The sequence below is a fragment of the Gekko japonicus genome, unplaced genomic scaffold (genome assembly GCF_001447785.1).
Source record: "Gekko japonicus isolate JY-2015 unplaced genomic scaffold, Gekko_japonicus_V1.1 scaffold437, whole genome shotgun sequence".
NCBI lineage: Eukaryota > Metazoa > Chordata > Lepidosauria > Squamata > Gekkonidae > Gekko > Gekko japonicus.
In genome coordinates, this window is record NW_015160223.1 from 260765 (window position 1) to 279184 (window position 18420).

Below are 18420 nucleotides of genomic sequence, written 5' to 3' on the forward strand. Positions count from 1 at the left end.
TCCAGGACTGAAAAATGGCATCGGAGACAGGTTTCAGGGCTGATCCGTAACGAGCTCCAAATTAAGCCCTGAAAAGCGCATTTCCCCGCCCACTTCACAGCAGAGCCGTCACCTTCCTCCTCCGCTTCCACAACTGAGTGGGTGGTCCACGTGACTAAGTCGTACTGCGTGACTTTCCGCACGCTCCTCTCCCTCGAGGACTACTCCCTTCCTGCGCTCAAACTTCTCTTCCCAGCAAGCCGTGCGCAGAAAACCATGCGCTTATTCGCGCAAAACTACTGCTCCCGGCGTGCCAGCTTGGACTACAACTCCCAGTGCGTTAAGAGACGCCTGCGCCGTGGCTGCTGGCGCTCGGGCCATTTAAATGTGTGTGAGGGAGACGGTGAAATGGCTACGCAGGTCGCTGCAGTGCGCGCCGTGTCCCGGGGCGCGGAAGAGACGCCCCCGCTCCCCCTCGGGGACCGGCCTGGCCGGCCGAGGGGAGGAGGGAGGAAGCGGAAGGGCCCGCCTGGGGAGCCGGGGGGGTGTAAAAGGGCCAAGCTGAGCCAACAGCCGCTCCTGGCAGGGCCCGGTCAGGCGGAGCCGCTGCCTCCAGCCACCCTCCCCGGCCTCCCGGCCGTCCCCACCGTCCCTCCCTCCGCCGCCGCCGCCACCACCGGCCTCTTCACTTTCTCCCCCCTCAGCCTCCCGCCGCAGGCCCCACACTGCGAGCGGCGGCATCACCACAGGCACCGGCACCACCCGGACAGCAGCGGCTCCGAGCCTGGCCGCTCCTCCGGCGAAAAGCCGCACAAAGGCCGGCGGGGAAGCTCCGGCGACGGCGCCGTCGTGCGGCCCAGTAAACGAGGTGAGCGGCGGCGGCGGCGGCGGGGGCCGTGCGGGGTAGGGCTCTGGGCAGCCGAGTTGGCTTCGGCCGTCGTGCGCTTGGCGACCCCGCTGGGCTGCGCAGCCCTGTCGGGTCCTTGAGCGTTTCCTCCAAGAGGTCAGATGGAGGCGTCTCTTAAGGAACTTGACGTTCAAAGTATGGGCGACTGGATGGCGGGCCCGGCCAGGCAGATCGTTATAGGTTGTACTTGGTACTGTGGGGGGCATGAAGAACTTTCCGCTGCAAGTCGTGCGCTAAGGTCGAGGTTTGTGTTGCACCTGTCGAAGGGCTCTACCTTGACACCTGTCACTCTGCTAGCCGACACCCTTGTTGGAAACCTAAACTGCCCCAGGACCTGTTGGAGCACTCACTTTTATATTTTTGTCTTAGTAGTATTTCTTTATTACCTGCTTGTACTGTGTCTTCTTTCAGATATGCATGATGACTCGTCTGCCCCCTTTTCAAGTTCACCCTGATCAGAGTGCTCTGAAGTTCACCCTGATGCTGTGTCCTTATCAGTTTCTCATTCAGTTTAATCTGTAATCTGTTGATCTTGAGGTGTCAAGTAATCAGATTGTCTCAGGAGGTTTTCTTTATTCAGGCAGCCTGTCCCTCAAAATCTCAGTTCTGTGGAAGTGATAATAGATGTTTTCATGAATTTTAGGTTACTGTCAATTTTTTTATTGCAGAGTATTTATAGTCTTTTCACAATTATCTTTCCCAAGCTTCTTGCTGTTGATCTCAAAGATCTGAAGTTTATTCTTGCACTGTTGCATAGTTTCTGCAGCTTTGCAGGTGCTTGTAAGGAAATTCATGTTAAGCATAACTTTAAATTAGTAGGAAATTGACATGGGCATCATGCATGCTTGTCTGGAACAGCAGCTGTACATGCTGCTATACAGACTTCTAGAACTCTTGGTTAAGATAAACCAGTGTTCCTTGGATGTTTAAAATATAAATGTGTCATAGGTAATTCTTGAAATTATTGTGCTTAAAAATCCATTTAAGATAACTTGTACCTGTCATGTTTTTAGTAGTTTTGGTTTCCAAGCCAGTTGACTGCTATTAATGCTTCTGTAATTTTAAGGGAGCTGCATATTTAGTTTTGGAGTTGCTTGTTAGATACTCATGTTTCGAAAACACATGGTCTAGTTGAGATATATCTGTCATTACTGCAAATGTCTCTGAAATGGCTGAACTACAAGTCATCAAAAAGTACATCAACAGTCTTGGTAAAACCTGTACCCCACAGCCATTTCTGGTGTTAATTAGTTTAGCAAAACAAGAGAATGATTTCTGTACTTCACTTGATTATATTTGAATTTTACACAACTACATCTCGCCTTGAGCTTCCTGCATTTCATGGCCCTTTAACCCTGCTGTTCCATTTTTTCTCCATAACCTCATATAAATGTCTGCCTAATAAGGATCCACTAGTACATGTAAACTTATGCTGGAATAAAATTTTAGATTGTGCCAGAAGAGTGCAGTTTGTTTTTGCTGCAAGAGACTAACATAACTACTTTGAATAATCTGTGTTTAATGGGTGGGGAGTAATGCCAACAATTTATTCTTAAAGGATGAAGGCAAGACACTATAAGGTCACAAGAACAAACCTTGTTGGCACCTAGGAAAGTTTGACTTAGAATTTCAGATTCCTGTTCTGAGTCTCATACAGTCGCATCAACTGTAGTAGCTGCTTGGTGCGATTGAGCTAATGTGTGGTGCTGAGAACAAAAGCACTATCTCTAAGTTTGACTTAAATATCCTCATTTTGATAGGTGAGACAGAAGTGGTGCACTGTTACTCTTCTAGAATACTGTAGTATTATACTAGACTTTTTTAGACTAGGCAGTAGTGGACTGTAGATTCCTATAGACTTCAGCATGAAAGATGTCTACATAAATAACTCAACTCTAATTGTGCACAGTAGCAATTGGACACGATTAAACCTCTTGAATAGTGAATTCACTAAATGTCATGATGGCAACATGATCAAAGATAGTGTTGAGAGAATACAACCGTGTTCTTTAGCAGTACCCTTGAATAGCCAAACTTTTTGTACTAATTATGGTCACAATTTTGGAACTTGGTATGTGTACTCTAAAGAGGCAACAAACAAGAGTCTTAATGTGAATTAAATAATCTCTAGCCATTCTGTTGTTTCTCTCATTCCTTCCCCCTTCCAGTTGAATAAAGAATCCATCCACAATCTACTTCATACGTGATTGTAAAATCGCTGGCTAGTAGTCAAGAATTTCTACAGTGGCAGGTAACAACAACAGATAAAATACAAAAATATTAATACTGAATTAATTGAGAAACAGGTAAGCCATAAGAACTTAAGAGAAGCCAATGTTGGATCAGGCCAATGGCCCATCCAGTCCAACACTCTGTCACACAGTGGCGAAAAATACCAGGTGCCATCAGGAGGTCCAGCAGTGGGGCCAGGACACTAGGAGCCCTCCCACTGTTGACCCCCCTCCCCATGCCAGAGCCCATTCAAACTGTCCCATAAAGTATATTAAATAATTCTGACTTAAAGCCTTGCCAGAAGCCCCAAGAGTAAGTGCCTGGCTCACCTCTTTTGGGAGGCCATTCATAACAGCAGAATGGTGATAAAAGGGCCTGGGCTGTCACAGACTGTATCCTCAAGAATGAGGAAAGTTAGGAGAGCCTGCTGTAAGGGAGCACAATTGCTGTGCAGGTTCATATTGGGAGAGGTAGTCCTTCAGCTATGTCAGTGGTTCCCAAACTTATTTGGCTTACCACCCACTTTTCAGAAAAAAATTTACTCAGCATCCCCCTGGACAAGAAGTGGACAAAAAGGTGCAGTTTGTGGATCTACACCTGGATCGTTCCAGCCCACCTGGATGGTTCCAGTGCCCCCAAGGGGGCGGTATTGCCCACTTTGGGAACCAGTGAACTATGTAGATCCCAAGTCTTGAAGGGCTTTAAAGGTGCACCACCACTTTAAATTTGACCTGGAAATAAACAGTCAACCAGTGAAGAGACTTCAAGACCAGTGTAATATGTTCCTGACAGGCAGAGACTGATAGCTGGTAGAATACTACATTTTGTACCAACTGAAGTCTACGGATTGCCTTCAAGTGCAGCCCCAGTTATAATTTTTACAGTAATCTAGCCTTGAGATTACTATTTCACAAATCAGATTCTGCAGAAATGTATTCTGAGTTAAATGCAGCTGGGAAAAAAGAGGCATTTTTTGCTTCTGTATCTTGGACAAATAGAACTTTCAAGCTGTTAATTGAGCCCTTCAATGAAAGTTGTACCACAGGAATAATGGAGAAAACCAGGGGTCATTTCCTGCAGGAGCGCACAGGAGCAGAGCTCCGGCTGTAAGGAGCCCGGGGTGGGCACATGCAACAAGCCCCACCCCCTGCTCCCAGCAGTCCTCAGTCGAGCCATGAGGAGCAAGAAGCAGCCAGGTAAGTTGCAGAGTCCCTGCCCAGCCCAACTTCAGGTACAAGCTCTCCCTCCTCTGTGAGGGCAGATCTGTGCTCCCCCCGCCCCCCGAAGTAGCCATCCAAAACAGTCCAGTGGCACCTTTGAGACCAAGTTTTATTCAGGTGCAAGCTCTCCCCTCCACTGTGAGGGCAGATCTGCACCCCCCCCCCCCCCACAAAACAATAGCTAGCAATCCAAAACAGTCCAGTGGAGCCTGAGCGGTGTGTGTTGCCTTCTGACACACTTCCGGTGATGTCAGGATGTGTGGCATATGCAAATACGTTATGTTCATAAGTTATGTTAATGAGCTCCTGTACCTCATTTTCTACGAAATGACCCCTGGAGAAAACTATCCCATTCATTGTTGACATCTTGCCAATCAATATCACCTTTGTCTTAGCTAGATTAGTTTTCAGTTTATTTGATTTACTTTATAGTTTCTCAGCCTTTGGTTTGTAAGACCTGAGCAAGGCTATTAATTATAAGGTGTTTTGGAGGTCATTAATTCATAGGGTCTCCATAAGTCAGAAATGACTTGACAGTACTTAACGTGCACAACATTATTTGTTTTTCTTGCTGAGACTCGGGGTGAATTACACAATTTAGCTATGCAATAGGAACAGTATAAATCATAAGACTGTATTATGAAAACTTATGCAATAAAAACTGTATATGGCTTGATATAAGAAATGCAAGAACTAGACTACAGAAATTAGAAAACAGTACAGTAAAACCAAGAGATCGATACAAGGAACAGTGTCTTAGGTTATAGCCTCTGTCCCCTTGTGCAAGCGTTGTCCTGATCAGGGGTCATTTAGTAGAAAAAGAGCTGCAGGAGCTCATTAGCATAAGGTATGCTAATGAGCTACTAGGCTATTAGCATAATAGCTCATTAGGATATGCCACACCCCCTGACATCACCGGAAGTGATTTTAGAAGGGGAAGCAAAAGGGGGGGAAGGCATCTTCAAAAGCCTCCCCTTCCCTTCCCCAGATGGCCTGGGGGGGGGGAGAGAAGAGAGAAGGGGTTTAAAGTTTAAACCCCTTCTCACTAAAGTTGGGCTGCAGAAGGTGGAAAGAGGGAAGGAAAGACAGAGAGTAGAGAGAAGGAAAGAAGGAAGGAAAGGGAAAGAAAGAAAGAAGGGAAGAAAGGAGGAAAAGAGGAAAAGGAGAGAACGAAAGGGGGGAAGAGAAGAGAAGAAGGAGGGAAAGAAAGAAAGAGAAAGGAAGAAGGGAAAGAAAGAAACAGGGCAAAGAGATGGGGAGAGGGAGGAAGGCTCTCCCACCCCCCATCAAGCCCCCCCACCCCCCGCGGATCCCTCACTTACCACAATCAAGGCCTTCCCCAGGCCTCAGCGTTCAGGCGCTGGCCCCAGGAAGCCAGCAACGGGCCTCCTCAGGCCTCCCCTGGGCCGCAACGCTCCGGTGCGAGCCCCAGGATACCAGCAACGGGCCTCCTTGGGCTGCAGTGCTCCGGTGCGGGCCCCGGGATGCCGGCGATGGGCCTCTTCAGGCCTCCCCCGGGCCACAGCGCTTTGGCGTGGGGAGCTGGGGGCGGGGCTTTCCGCCACTGCCATTTGTGTCAGCTCCTGGGCTGCCGGAGCACTGCTCCGGCGTGCTCCAGCCCCAAATGACCCCTGGTCCTGATCAATATTGCACATTCTGTAGAATGGTAGATGTTTGGGAGCCTACCTGACTTCCTCAGGCAGCCCCTTCTACAGTATGGCAGCCACAACAGAGAATGCTTGGGTAGAGGCAGCAGATGATACTTTTTTGCAGGGTGGCACTTCCAGCAGTCTTGATGGTGTGCAGCATTCATAAGTGGGTGCATTGGGAGATAGTGACACCATATTCAGGCAGTAGCTTAAAACACAGATGGCAGCTCCTATTCACAGCAATGTTCAGCATTGGGTCATCTAAACATTGATGATGCCTCATTTCAAAATTGTTCAGTGGTCTTGCATAGTTATTAAATATGGCGAGAACCAAACCTTGTGGGACACTAGATATACTGCAGATCCTGTGCATCTAATTCTGCATCTCCAACTCCCACTCTTTGAAAATTATCAGGTTACCTTCAGTGTTTCCTCTAAGTTGAGTTGGTCTGAGCTAGCTCACAAGTTTTTAGCTTCCAGCTCACACATTTTTGTCTTAGCTCAGGAAGGATGGCTCCAGAGCAAACTAATTTATGCAGTAGCCAAGTTGCTTGCTCACAACTTTAAGGCTAGTAGCTCACAAAGTAGAATTTTTGCTCACAAGACTCCACAGCTTAGAGGGAGCATTGGCCTTATCCCAAACCTTGCCTGTAGCTGTAGACTGGGAGCCATTCCCCACATGTAGCAGGAAATCTTGGTTTGTCATTGAATGCATACTTGGTTGGGAATTATTCAGTCCTGAATCTGGGAATGCCTGTATAATGCATGCTTGCCTCAGGCTTCTTTGTATTGTTTGTTTATTTTTATACCTTGTCTCATCAATAGAAATCCCAAATGGCTTACAAAATCATTTTTTCATTGTTATCCCCACAACAACAGCTCTCTGAAGTAGATTAGGTTGGCCCAAGATAATCCAAAAAGCTTCCATAGTAGAGTGGGGATATGAATCTGGCTGTCCCAGATCTTAGTCCAACACTCTACAGTGCGCTTAAGTAATATTTTGTGTGTGAAATAGTTTTAGTAAAGTACAGAGGGGGAGGGGGGAAATGGTGTGAGGGCCTTCTGTGGCAGAGGCCAACCAAGAATTTTGCCAGTAACTTAAATGGGCATTCTGCCTCTGAAGGCATCTATGAGGTCATGTCTCCCATTTCATCCTTGCAAAACTCTAAGATATATTAGGATGCAAGACAGTGACAAACTGTACTAGCAACAGTTCAATTAACTCCATGAGACCAACTTATGTGGCTAGAGTTACCAACAGGCCTGGGGGAAAATTTCCTGTATTTTACATAGAGGTTTAATGTGTGGAAATAGGCAGCTGAAACTTTTCATAGCATGGAAGTAACATCACCTGGTAAATAACATCCAAATTAATCCTTTGTTTAAGGGGCAGAACATTTTTCTCCAGGTAATTGATAACTTATAGGTGGCTGATATTTGCCTCCCTTCTATGAGCTTTAATCTCCAGCCAACCTAGCAGTTCGAAAGCAAGAAATTGCTAGTAGATAAATAGGTACCGCTTCAGTGGGAAGGTAACAGCATTCCGTGCACCTTGGCATTTAGTCATGCTGGCCACATGACCACAGAAACGTCTTTGGACTGCGCTGGCTCTTCAACTTGGAAACGGAGATGAGCACCGCCCCCTAGAGTTGGATTTGACTGGTTTTCAAGCAAGGGAAACCTTTACCGTTATGAGCTTTAATCACCTGGAATCAAGGCTTTTTTTTTTCTTTTTCTTTTGAAAAAGAGGTGCTGGAACTCTAAAGAGGGAAATGAAGTTTTCAATCCATATACTGAAAACTCATGAGCTTTTAACCATTTTTAAAAGAATTTTGTCAAAGAGGTTCCGGAACTCGGTTCTGGTATATTCCCCCAGAAAAAAACCCTGTTTGGAATATCTAATAATAAAGCTGAAGTAAATAATGAAGAGGGCCTGGCATGATGTGGTCCATGGGGTCGCAAAGAGTCGGACTGGACTGTGCGACTGAACAACAACAACAAATAATGAGAATAGATGTTGCTGTATGGCAAGTGTATGTCTCTTGCTGAAGAAGTCTGTGTGGTCTGTCAAAGAAAGCGCTAGATGTTTGACTAAATCTACATTGATGGCAGTTTTGCAACCTGATCCCATTTGTAGTAAATTGAAAGTAACTGTGTATTCATAGGTACTTACAAATGTGCATGGGATTTGCAGCCTTTTTCATAAAACCCGTGTAAATGAGAGATAAGTATTTTTTATATTGGTTTCACAGGGCTGTTCCCAGGTTTTTCCACAGTGTTTCAGCAGACCAGTAGGTTGACTTTGAAGTACATGACTAGCTCCAAGTTAGTAGCCATCTTTGTTCAGATGAAGGGTCTGACCAATCTGTAGTGTATACAGAATGTGGGCAGATGTGAATCTGGCCTCTTTTTATTTCAAGTTGCCTTTTAGTTTAATAGATTCTGAGTTTGTTGCTTAGTTGGCCTGCCATTTGAGCGGAAGGCTGAAAAAAATCTTATTACTGGATATAACATTTTGCAATAAATACCAATTGCTTCTTTCTAGAAATCCCACTATTATATAGAACATTTTAATGTGTTTCTACACTGAAGGATTATATTGATCAAATTGTTGGATCAAGTAGGAAGCAGAAAGACCATGCAGTTGTGTGTTCCTTGGGAAAGCTCATATTAGAAATTCTTGAGTATCAGTGAGCGTTAATTCAGGGCAGTGCGAAGCTGGGGATAGAGCCAAGCACAGCACTGCTTGCTGTGTAGGTTTGCAACAAGTTGAGTAGCTCATGTCAGCAGACAGTGGTGCTGAGGCCAGGGGAGTGTCCAGTCTGAAATCTGTCTGATCTGGATATACTTGGCAATAAGAACTGGCAGGGCTATTTTTGGGCAGGAACGCACAGGAACGGAGTTCCGGCTGGCTCCCAAGTTGGCCACGCCCAGCAGGAACTCATTAGCATAATAGGCCACACCCAACAGCAGAAACTCATTAGGATTGGCTACAATTAGGGGTGTGTGGCCTAACATGCAAAAAGCCCTGGGTTTTGACAACAAACAAGATAAAGAGAATAAGAAGGAAAAGGTAGGTGTGGCTGGATGACCACTGGTAACATGGGGGTGTGGCCTAATATGCGAATGAGCTGTGCTGTCGGGGTGTGACCTGATATGCTAATGAGTTCCTGCTGGGCTTTTTCTACAAAAAAAGCCCTGAGAACTGGAGTGCAGAGAAAGTCATGTGTGTGGATGAATTCCCAGCAGATGATTCTGAACAATCTTGCTCTCGCTCTCCCCACCCCCTTTAAAAACCCACTCGTGTATGGTGAAGCTGTAATCTTAGTTTTCTTAAAGGATGGGAATGTGCCAGTGGGCTGTCCACCTAGAGAGGGGCTGTGACTTAGTTGTAGAGCATCTGCTTGGCATGCGGAAGGTCCCAGATTCATTTCCCCAGCATCTTCAGTTAAAGAACCACATTGTGGGTGATGTGAAAGGCCTGTGCCTGAGACCCTAGAGAGCTGCTGCCAGTCTGAGTAGATAATACTGACCTTGACGAACCGGTGGTCTGATTCAGTATAAGGCAGTGTAATGTGCTCACTTTCACCCGTTAATACTGATGCAGGAGATCCATTGTTTTGTTATTTATTTACAAAATGTATACCTCATCTTTCTGCCCTGATCAGTTGGCTAACAGATTAAAAACATACATAATAAAACATCTTTAAAAACCCTTAAAACCAAGCCAACAGTGCAATCCTACAATTTCTGAAGAAGTGTGCTTGCACACAAAAGCTTATACCTTGAATAAAACTTCTTAAAGGTGTCACTGGATTCAAACTTTATTCTGGTGCAATCCTAAGAACACTTACCTGGGAGTAAGCTGCACTGACTAGATCTGAGTAAGATTCTGAGTAGACTTGTAGACTAAGTAGATGTTGTGAAACACCTAAAAGCTAAGCTAAAATACACACACAGTACAATAATATACAAATACATAAAAACAGAAATTAAAACACAGGATTGGAAGAAGAGATCACTGAGGGAACAGCAGGTGAAAACAAAAAATATCTTTACCCACTGATGGAAGATGGCAACAGAAGGAGATGGGGGGGGGGGGAGTGCCACAGTTTTGGAGCTACAACTGAGAAGTTGCCACCTATCTAATCTAAGAAAGTTGGGTATACTTGAAGCAGAGCCTCAAGAGATTATTGTAGTGGCAGGGTAGTTTTAGGGCATGCTAATTACCCATTTGACAGTTGTCTGGGTGAATGGAGTCTAATATTTTTCAGCCTGTTTAGGGAGTTATGAAACCATGCAGAAACTACTACCTGGTTTGTAGGTGGACACATTCACAGCCTTCCTAATAGGCATTTGACAATGAGGGAAGTATGTTGGGAGCAAGACAGGAATTGCATGGAGGTGGAATGAAGGTGGGGGGGACTCGAAAACTTTCCCTTGGCCCCAATTTTTCCTTTCCAGTTGATATGCATTCTTAGGAACTTGAGTAAACTAATTTCCATTTTTTCTCCCACTTGCTTCAATTTAGATGCCCTCCCAGTTCTGTGCCTCCCCAGAGGAACAATGAACACAACCCTTCCCACGTTGTACCCCACCCACCCCTTTTCATAGGGTAATATATTTCTACATACCTGGGGAGTCTACTGAGTATTCAGGAACCCTCAGCTCCACTGTTGGAGCAAGTGATAGATTTAGAGATTAAAGTATAAGCTTTCATGGATCTGAACCCACTTCTTCAGATGCACCGTGGTAGGGCCTCACTGGGCAGACATTTATATGAATTATGGAGAAAAACAAACTAGTTGAAAGGGCCATGAAATGCAGGAAGTACAGTGTGAAATATAACTGTAAAATTGAAGAAAAGTATAAAATGAACTGGCTACTTGGGCTCATTCATTTATTAGTCTTTCAGTAAGATACGTACAATTGTGAATTATGCCTTTCTTCACTCTACATAGGGTAAACAAGTCCATCCTTACACAAAAGAATAAAGGTTACACATTTGACACGGGAAAGCAGCAGTATTCAGAAACTAGTGAGGGAACTTTTCAGCCACCTAAGACATACTGTTGCTGATGTAAGTCATCAGTCCTAGCCAGGGCTCTAGTCGGGGGGGAGCTCTCAGGTACGGAGCTCCGGAAGAGAACCTCTAGGGGGCGGGGCGGTCACGTGGTGAAGCCCCGCCCCCTTCTTTACCCCGCCCTCTGCTTCGATCCTCATTCCGTTTGGGAATGAGGATGAAGCAGGAGGGTAAGTAGCCGGGCCTTCTGACACACTTCCGGTGATGTCAGGGGGTGTGGCCTTCTGTCACTTCCGGTGATGTCAGGGGGCGTGGCATATGCAAATAAGTTATGCTAATGAGTTATGCTAATGAGCTCCAGCAGCTCTTTTTCTACAACAAGACCCCTGGTCCTAGCAAAAACCAAACAAAACACAATCCCTACACACTTCAGGGGGGGATTCCCAGCATGACCTAATCTGATGCTGAGATTGGTATTTGGGATTCCTTAGTCATTTTAGGTACCAACCATCCTGGTAAACCTTGGACCTCATCAGTCACTTCTGGCATTGACCAGCTTTGCAAAACTAGTGAAACAGCCAATGGTGGCTCTTGTGAATGGTCTCTGAACTTCTTTTGAATTTTACACAATTACATCTTATGCTGTTCTACTTGTACTTCATTGTCCCGCAGTTATTTCCCATAACCTCATAGATGTCTGCTTAGTGAGAACACACTACAGTGCATTTGAAGAAGTGGCTTCTAGTCCACAAAAGCTTATGCTGGAACAAAATGTTAATGGTTTATTAGATTCCTTTTTATTTTCTGCTGAAATAAACTGCTGCTATGCTGGATTTACTAGCTACAATTGCAGTGCTGTTTCTGTATATTAAGAGACTTTGCACCAGAAATTTTGATTGTGGATATAATTAAAATGATCAAGTGGCCTTTTGTTCTCAAGTCCTTGTTCAGCAGCCTTTTTATAGTGTCACCTCCATATTTTTATTTTGTACAGCTGCAAGTGAAAGATGCATAGTACCTGATGGTTTACAATTTGAGCCATGTTAAATTACCACCTCTGCTGAAACAATTAATTTGAGGATCCAGGATTACTGTAATAGTAATTTGGCAGTTTCCACTATGAAGTGTTATTTTCCTCCCTCCATCCCAGCAACTCAATAGGTGTAAACAAGCACACTCCTTCAATAGCCATATAGGGGGGGATCTACTATGAAACTAATGAAGTTTAAGCTTCATGGCCCCTAATCCTGTATGGCCCATTTTTAAGGGCTCCACCCCACCATTCTGTTTGCCGCCTGGCTGTTAACAGTTCAAGCTTCAGGGTCCCCAAAAGTAACTTGGCTACGGAGAAGTTTTCTGGCAGGCTCCTCTTTGGTGGAGACCAGGGAGAAGAAGAAGGCAATGCCTTCGTCCGGTTACTGGTGGAAACAAGATCACAAGGGCAGAATGTCCCATTCCTTTCGGGGCCACTTGAACCAGGGAAGGGGCCGGGACGGCCAGGACCACAGGCTGTTTAAATCCTTCAAATATGGCTCTAGGTCAAACACTAGAAACACAGCAGCCTACAGAACTGACAAGGCCGCCCCCTCAAAACAGCAATCAGCGTGACTGCAAGATAGAGGGCCGGCTCCAGGCGTTTGTGCAGACCTGGAGCCAGACCACCACGGACCAGTGGGTGCGGAAAATCATATCTCAGGGCTACAGGATAGAACTCACTGGCAATCCCCCTCACAGTTTCAAGCCCGTCGCCGGCCCCGAGGAACAAGGAGCACTTATGACAGCTACAGGAAGTGATCCAATGCCTCCAGAACATCGGTGCCGTAGAAAAGGTTCCCGAAGCAAAACGCTTCAAAGGGGTATACTCCGTACTATTCGTAGTGCCAAAGAAGTCAGGAGACTGGAGGACTGTATTAAATCTACGCAGACTCAACAGATGGGTGGCAAGGAAAAAAGTTCGGATGGAATCCCTACATCACATCCTACAGATCCTGCAACAAGTGGACTTCATGACTTCTATGGACCTCAAAGAGGCCTATCTGCATATCCCAATGCATCCTTTCTCCAGACAGTTCCTGCGTTTCTGCCTTGGGGACCAGCATTTCCAGTACACGGCCCTACCCTTCGGCCTATCTTCAGCACCCAGTCTTCACCAAGGTCATGGTGGCTCTGGTGGCCGCCTTGCGCATGCAGGGAATACACATTCATCCTTATCTGGACGATGCCCTGCTACGGGCGGGAGACTATCAGACAGCAGCCCGCCACACTCAAAGGGCGAGGGAATTCCTGTGTGCGCACGGCTTCATCATCAACGAGGAGAAGAGCCACAAGACATCGTACACCTGGGCACGAGACTGAACACAGGGCGGGCCACTGTGTCACTACCAATGGAGAAGCAGATCAAGATTCGGACTTTAGTGACGAACGTCAGGGCCAAAAGACATATCGACCTCATGCAGCTGGCTACGCTGCAGGTCCTCATGATTTCCATGATCAACCTGATCCCGTGGGCATGATTCCACGCCAGACCTCTACAGTGGGCGCTTCTACCATTCCAGCAGGACATTGCCAGGAAAAGACACGTGCCGATAAGAATCTCGGATGATCTTCGGAGGGACCTGCACTGGTGGACGCAGCAGTCAAACCTGAGCAAGACCATCACCTTCCTATGGCCACAGCAACTCGTGATAACCACAGATGCGAGTAAGAGGGGCTGGGGCGCTGTACAGGGATTAGCCCACCCAGGCCAGTCCAGGAATGGGAGGGAATCCTGTACTTTTCAGTACATTAAACAACAAACCACGAGATGGTCTATACCCTCTCTGGTTTCTAGAACAATTTGCCACCAGAACCTCTTTTCAGTAGTCCCTGCCTTTCCTAAGGGAGAGATTCCAAACCCTTAGTTGGCATCTGGGACAGAACACCTTAGCAACTCACTCCAGAGATGCACACCTTTCCTCTCCAATGGTAGCATATATGGTGAGCGTTTAGGCCACAGGATTTAGCCTTGGAATTCAGTTACAATATCAAAACCAATTTAGCAATAAGGAGGATCTTTATTCAGTACAGAGCTTAGCATAGACTACCAGAGATTACAAAAATAACAAAGGCTAGGGCTGTTTGCCTTAACTAAACATTAATGATTCATAGTTACTATGTCAGGCATATTCATCAGTCCAAGACAGTCCCAGTATCAAGGGATTTTGAAGGGAAATCCCATTTTTGCACACCATGTGCTCCAAGTCCCAAAGCAACTCTTTGTCTCTCAAGAGGCATCATTTTCAGGTGCAATAAAACAAACTGACAGAGGAGGAAGGGAGAGCTAAGCAAGCGAGCTCACTCCCCTAGGGATCAAAACAATTATACCCCAATTCCAGTCACAAATTAGATGTGGCTATCAGCCAATTGCGAGTGGGCATGGGTGTGCCCAATTGTTGGTTGCCATGATTGCGAACATCAGGTTTGTGGGATTGGGTGGAAGTTTGGAGACCCTGTCTGCAGTCAGCTGACCCCAAACTCCAGCTACTTCATGGTCCACGTGACTAGTCGCATGTGGGCCAAAAAGTGGAGCCATGAGGTCTGGCGTTTGGCATGAAAGTGTGAAAGAATGTGGGTTTATGGCATGGCTATTGAGGCCATGTGGCGCCCACCATTTGGTTTGCAACAGGAAACAAGACACAGCATGTTATCAAAAGACATCACTGGAGAAGGCATGGGGATATAGAAAGCAGAAAGCAATTTTTCTATACAGTCGTGCATTGTGGTCACCTGATCGTGCAAGGCAGATGGTCCCCGCAACAAGCCTCTCACAGCATCAACTGGCTGGAACTCTGGGCTGTCACCCTAGCAATGAGGGCTTTTCACCAACACGTGCAAAACCATCACCTCCTGGTACGCACAGACAACATGTCCACAAAGGCACACATCAACCGACAAGGGGGCACCAGGTCGAAATCCTTATTCAAGGAGGCAAGGATCCTACTGCAATGGACAGAACAATACACTTTAAGTCTCCGGGCAGAACACCTAAGGGGCCTGTCCAACCAACAGGCGGACTGGCTAAGCAGGGAGGACCTGAACCCGGGCGAATGGGCACTGAACAAAGAGGTCTTTGCCCAGATCGCACAACGATTCGGGATGCCAGTGATGGATCTCCTCTCGAACTCTCGGAACCACCAAGTTGAACGGTTCCTATCCCGATACCACGATTCGGAAGCAGAAGGGATCGACGCGCTATCTCACCCATGGCCACAGGGTCTCCTATACGCCTTTCTGCCTACGGCCCTAATAGGAGCAGTGCTCAGCAGAATCAGGAGAGGGCCACAGTGGTATTTGTGGCACCCCACTGGCCAAGAAGACCGTGGGTCTCGGAGTTGGTGCAGCTGGCAACAGTGAGACCGTGGACACTGCCCCAGAGACCGGACCTACTACACCAAGGGCCCATCCTACACCCGGACCCGACATGGCTACAACTGACTTCATGGAAATTGAAAGTACCCGACTAACCAGTATGGGGTTCCCTTGGGAGGTGGTTGAAGTCATGCTGCAGGCGAGACAGCCCTCTACACGTTGCATATATAGCCATACATGGAGGATGTTCGTAAGATGGGCCTCAACCATGGGCATCCAACCTATGCGGGCCACAGACAAGGAGGTCATCCTATTTCTCTCTGAGGGCCAGAAGCAGGGACTTCAACCAAACACCCTGAAGCACCAAGTGGCTGCCATACAAGCATGCTTGGGTAGCAAGACTCGAAGGAAGATATCATCCAGCAGTTATGTGAAGAAGTTCCTGAAGGGAGCTAGCCAGCTGGCTCCTCCGGTACGGCACAGATTCCCTAGGTGGAGTCACACAAGGTTTTGAACGCCTTTACTAGACTTCCATTCGAGCCTATGAAATCAGCAGAACTTCGGCTCCTATCATGGAAAGTCGCCTTCCTCATTGCAGTGACTACGGCTAGGAGAATCTCCGAGCTGGCCGCTCTTTCGGCAAGGAAGGAGCTCTGCATCTTCCCGTGAGATTCTGTAACATTGGGGATGGATCCATCATTCATCCCAAAGGTAAATTCTACATTCCATCTCAACCAGCCGATTGCATTGCCTTCTTTCTGTCCGAGGCCAACACACCCCAAGGAAATGTTGTGGCACAAGCTGGACGTACGTCAGGCTCTACGTATATATCTTCACAGAACGGCCGGCTTCCGTCGGTCCGACGCCCTGTTTGTGACTTACGGGAACCCAAATCAGGGGGAAAAGGCATCAAAAACTACAGTGGCTTACTGGATCTGGCAGTGCATTACCAAGGCCTATGAGGCACAAGGCCTCACCCCACCAGGCAAACTAACAGCTCATTCCACGAGAGCTGCTGCAACAACAGTGGCATTCTCAACACGAGCCGTGGTAGACGAGCTATGCAGAACAGCTACCTGGGCGTCATTCTCCACGTTTGTGCGAGACTACGGGATGGACCAAGCCGCGTCAGCAGAGGCGGCGTTTGGCAGACGAGTTTTGCAACAAGTGGTGAAAACATAATTAAAAAACCCCACACAATAACAGCCTTCAGGCAAGGGGTGCACCAAAGAGTGCGACTGATCACCCACCCCAGAAGAATAGTTTGGGTACAGCTAACCAGTTCCTGGATGACTTCCCCCCACTGAAGGAGAATGGTACATTGGACCTACCTGAAGGTTATTTCTCTTCAGTGAGGGAGAAGTCGTCCACATTCCACCCAAATCAGGCTGGAAGAAGGCAGTGGTGAAAAACGGAGAACTGCACCAAAATGAATAGAAATTATGTGGATGACAGCGAACATGTAGCAAGAGCGATCCACGGAAGGGCTTGGACATGACTAGAGAGGTCGGCCAGGGCCACTCCAATAGGAGCAATGCAACAAAAGAAATTTGCATAGCCTATCGAGCGAGCAGAGGCGTGACCTAACCAGTTCCTGGATGACTTCTCCCCCACTGAAGGGAAAGAACCTTCAGATAGGTCCAATGTAACATTTCATACAATACATGTGAAGCTTTGATCTCAGTTCAGAATAACCTGTTCTTTAAATATCAGTGAAAAATCTATCAAGTTCCCTTCCTCCCCGTTTTTAAACATCCAAATAGCTGTATCCAAGATATCTGTGATCTTAACGTAGGCTATTTTCAGGAGAATTACAAAAGAATACTGTTATATTTATTCTGAATTTATCAGTCGATTTTAGGAGGGAAATTAAGCATGTCACCTTTCTGGAATTTCCCATGTACATATATCTGGGAGTAAGTCTCATTGAAAAAAGTGGAACTTACTTCTGAGTAGACATACATTGGATTATACTGATGATCCTCTTTGCATCATATTACACTATACTTCATAAATGGTTCCGGTAACACCAAAAATCACTGGGCTTATTGTTAGAATCATGCTTAGCATCTACTGAGTAGAATAGCTTCTTAAAATTGAAACAGATGCTTAAAAATGACTGTTCAATATAGCTGCCATGCATGACTGTCGGTCTGACGGGAACTAAACAGTTCATATGACTATTTAAAAATATGTTGTTGGCTTAATGCAAGAGACCTAGCAACTATGTTATGAATATATAATTATGGCTCCCATTTTTACTCAGGACTTCTGAGAACTTGTCATAGCAACTTACTGAGCTTTGATCTCAGCAGTAGTTTGAAGTAGGGAGCTTGTTTGTGTGGTACTGCTGTATTCATGGACTCATTGTGACTGATAACTCATTCTGACTCCAGGCAGTGCACCAGATGATGAGTGGTGGCTTAAAATAACTATTGAAGCTGTGTATGATTTCCTGGCTGTCAGAGCACACAATAAGAACAACTGTCTGGATTTCTCCTCTTGTCTTGTTCCTCTCTAGCAGCTTTTTTTCAAATTATCCATCGCTGGTCCTTAGCAGCTAATACTTATGACTTAGTCAGGATAAATATGCATAGCACAAGCTGATGTTCATGAGGGGTGGGTGCACAGAATCACCTATCTTAAATTTTGCATGTGCCTGGACCTGCCTAAAACTGCTGGGTTTTTCTTACTGACCTCAAGGGCTGGACCCCGTGTCCTACCCCTATAACAAAATACTTGATTTCAAGAACTTGCAACCTTGGTTCTTTTGATCTTTTCTTCATAAGTATTTTCCTGAATAACTTGAGTTTTTGGGATTTTCTATAATGCGAAGTTGCCAAGAAAGGCAGATTTTTCTTTAGTAATCAAGCACTAATAATTCCTATTTAGCATACCATCCTCTTAACCATTCACACTGTGTAAAAGACACTCATTTCTTTTAGTAACCATAATTTGTAGAGGTATAATGATCTGTGTCAGCAGCAACCACCTCTCTCTCCTATCCCCAGTGAACCTTCTAGTTAATTTCATATGCTTACTTCTGAGAAAATGTGTCTAGGA

The 18420-nt window shown here is 46.1% G+C and overlaps 1 protein-coding gene across 1 annotated transcript in view; it reads left to right on the forward strand.

Moving 5' to 3' along the window:
* Window positions 1-637: 637 nt before the first annotated feature.
* The window catches only part of RSBN1 (round spermatid basic protein 1), a 42235-nt gene continuing 24452 nt past the window's right edge, over window positions 638-18420 (forward strand). Inside the window, exon 1 of the mRNA XM_015411451.1 lies at window positions 638-847. The gene's annotated coding sequence lies outside the window, so the exon portion shown is untranslated. The remainder of the gene's footprint in view (window positions 848-18420) is intronic.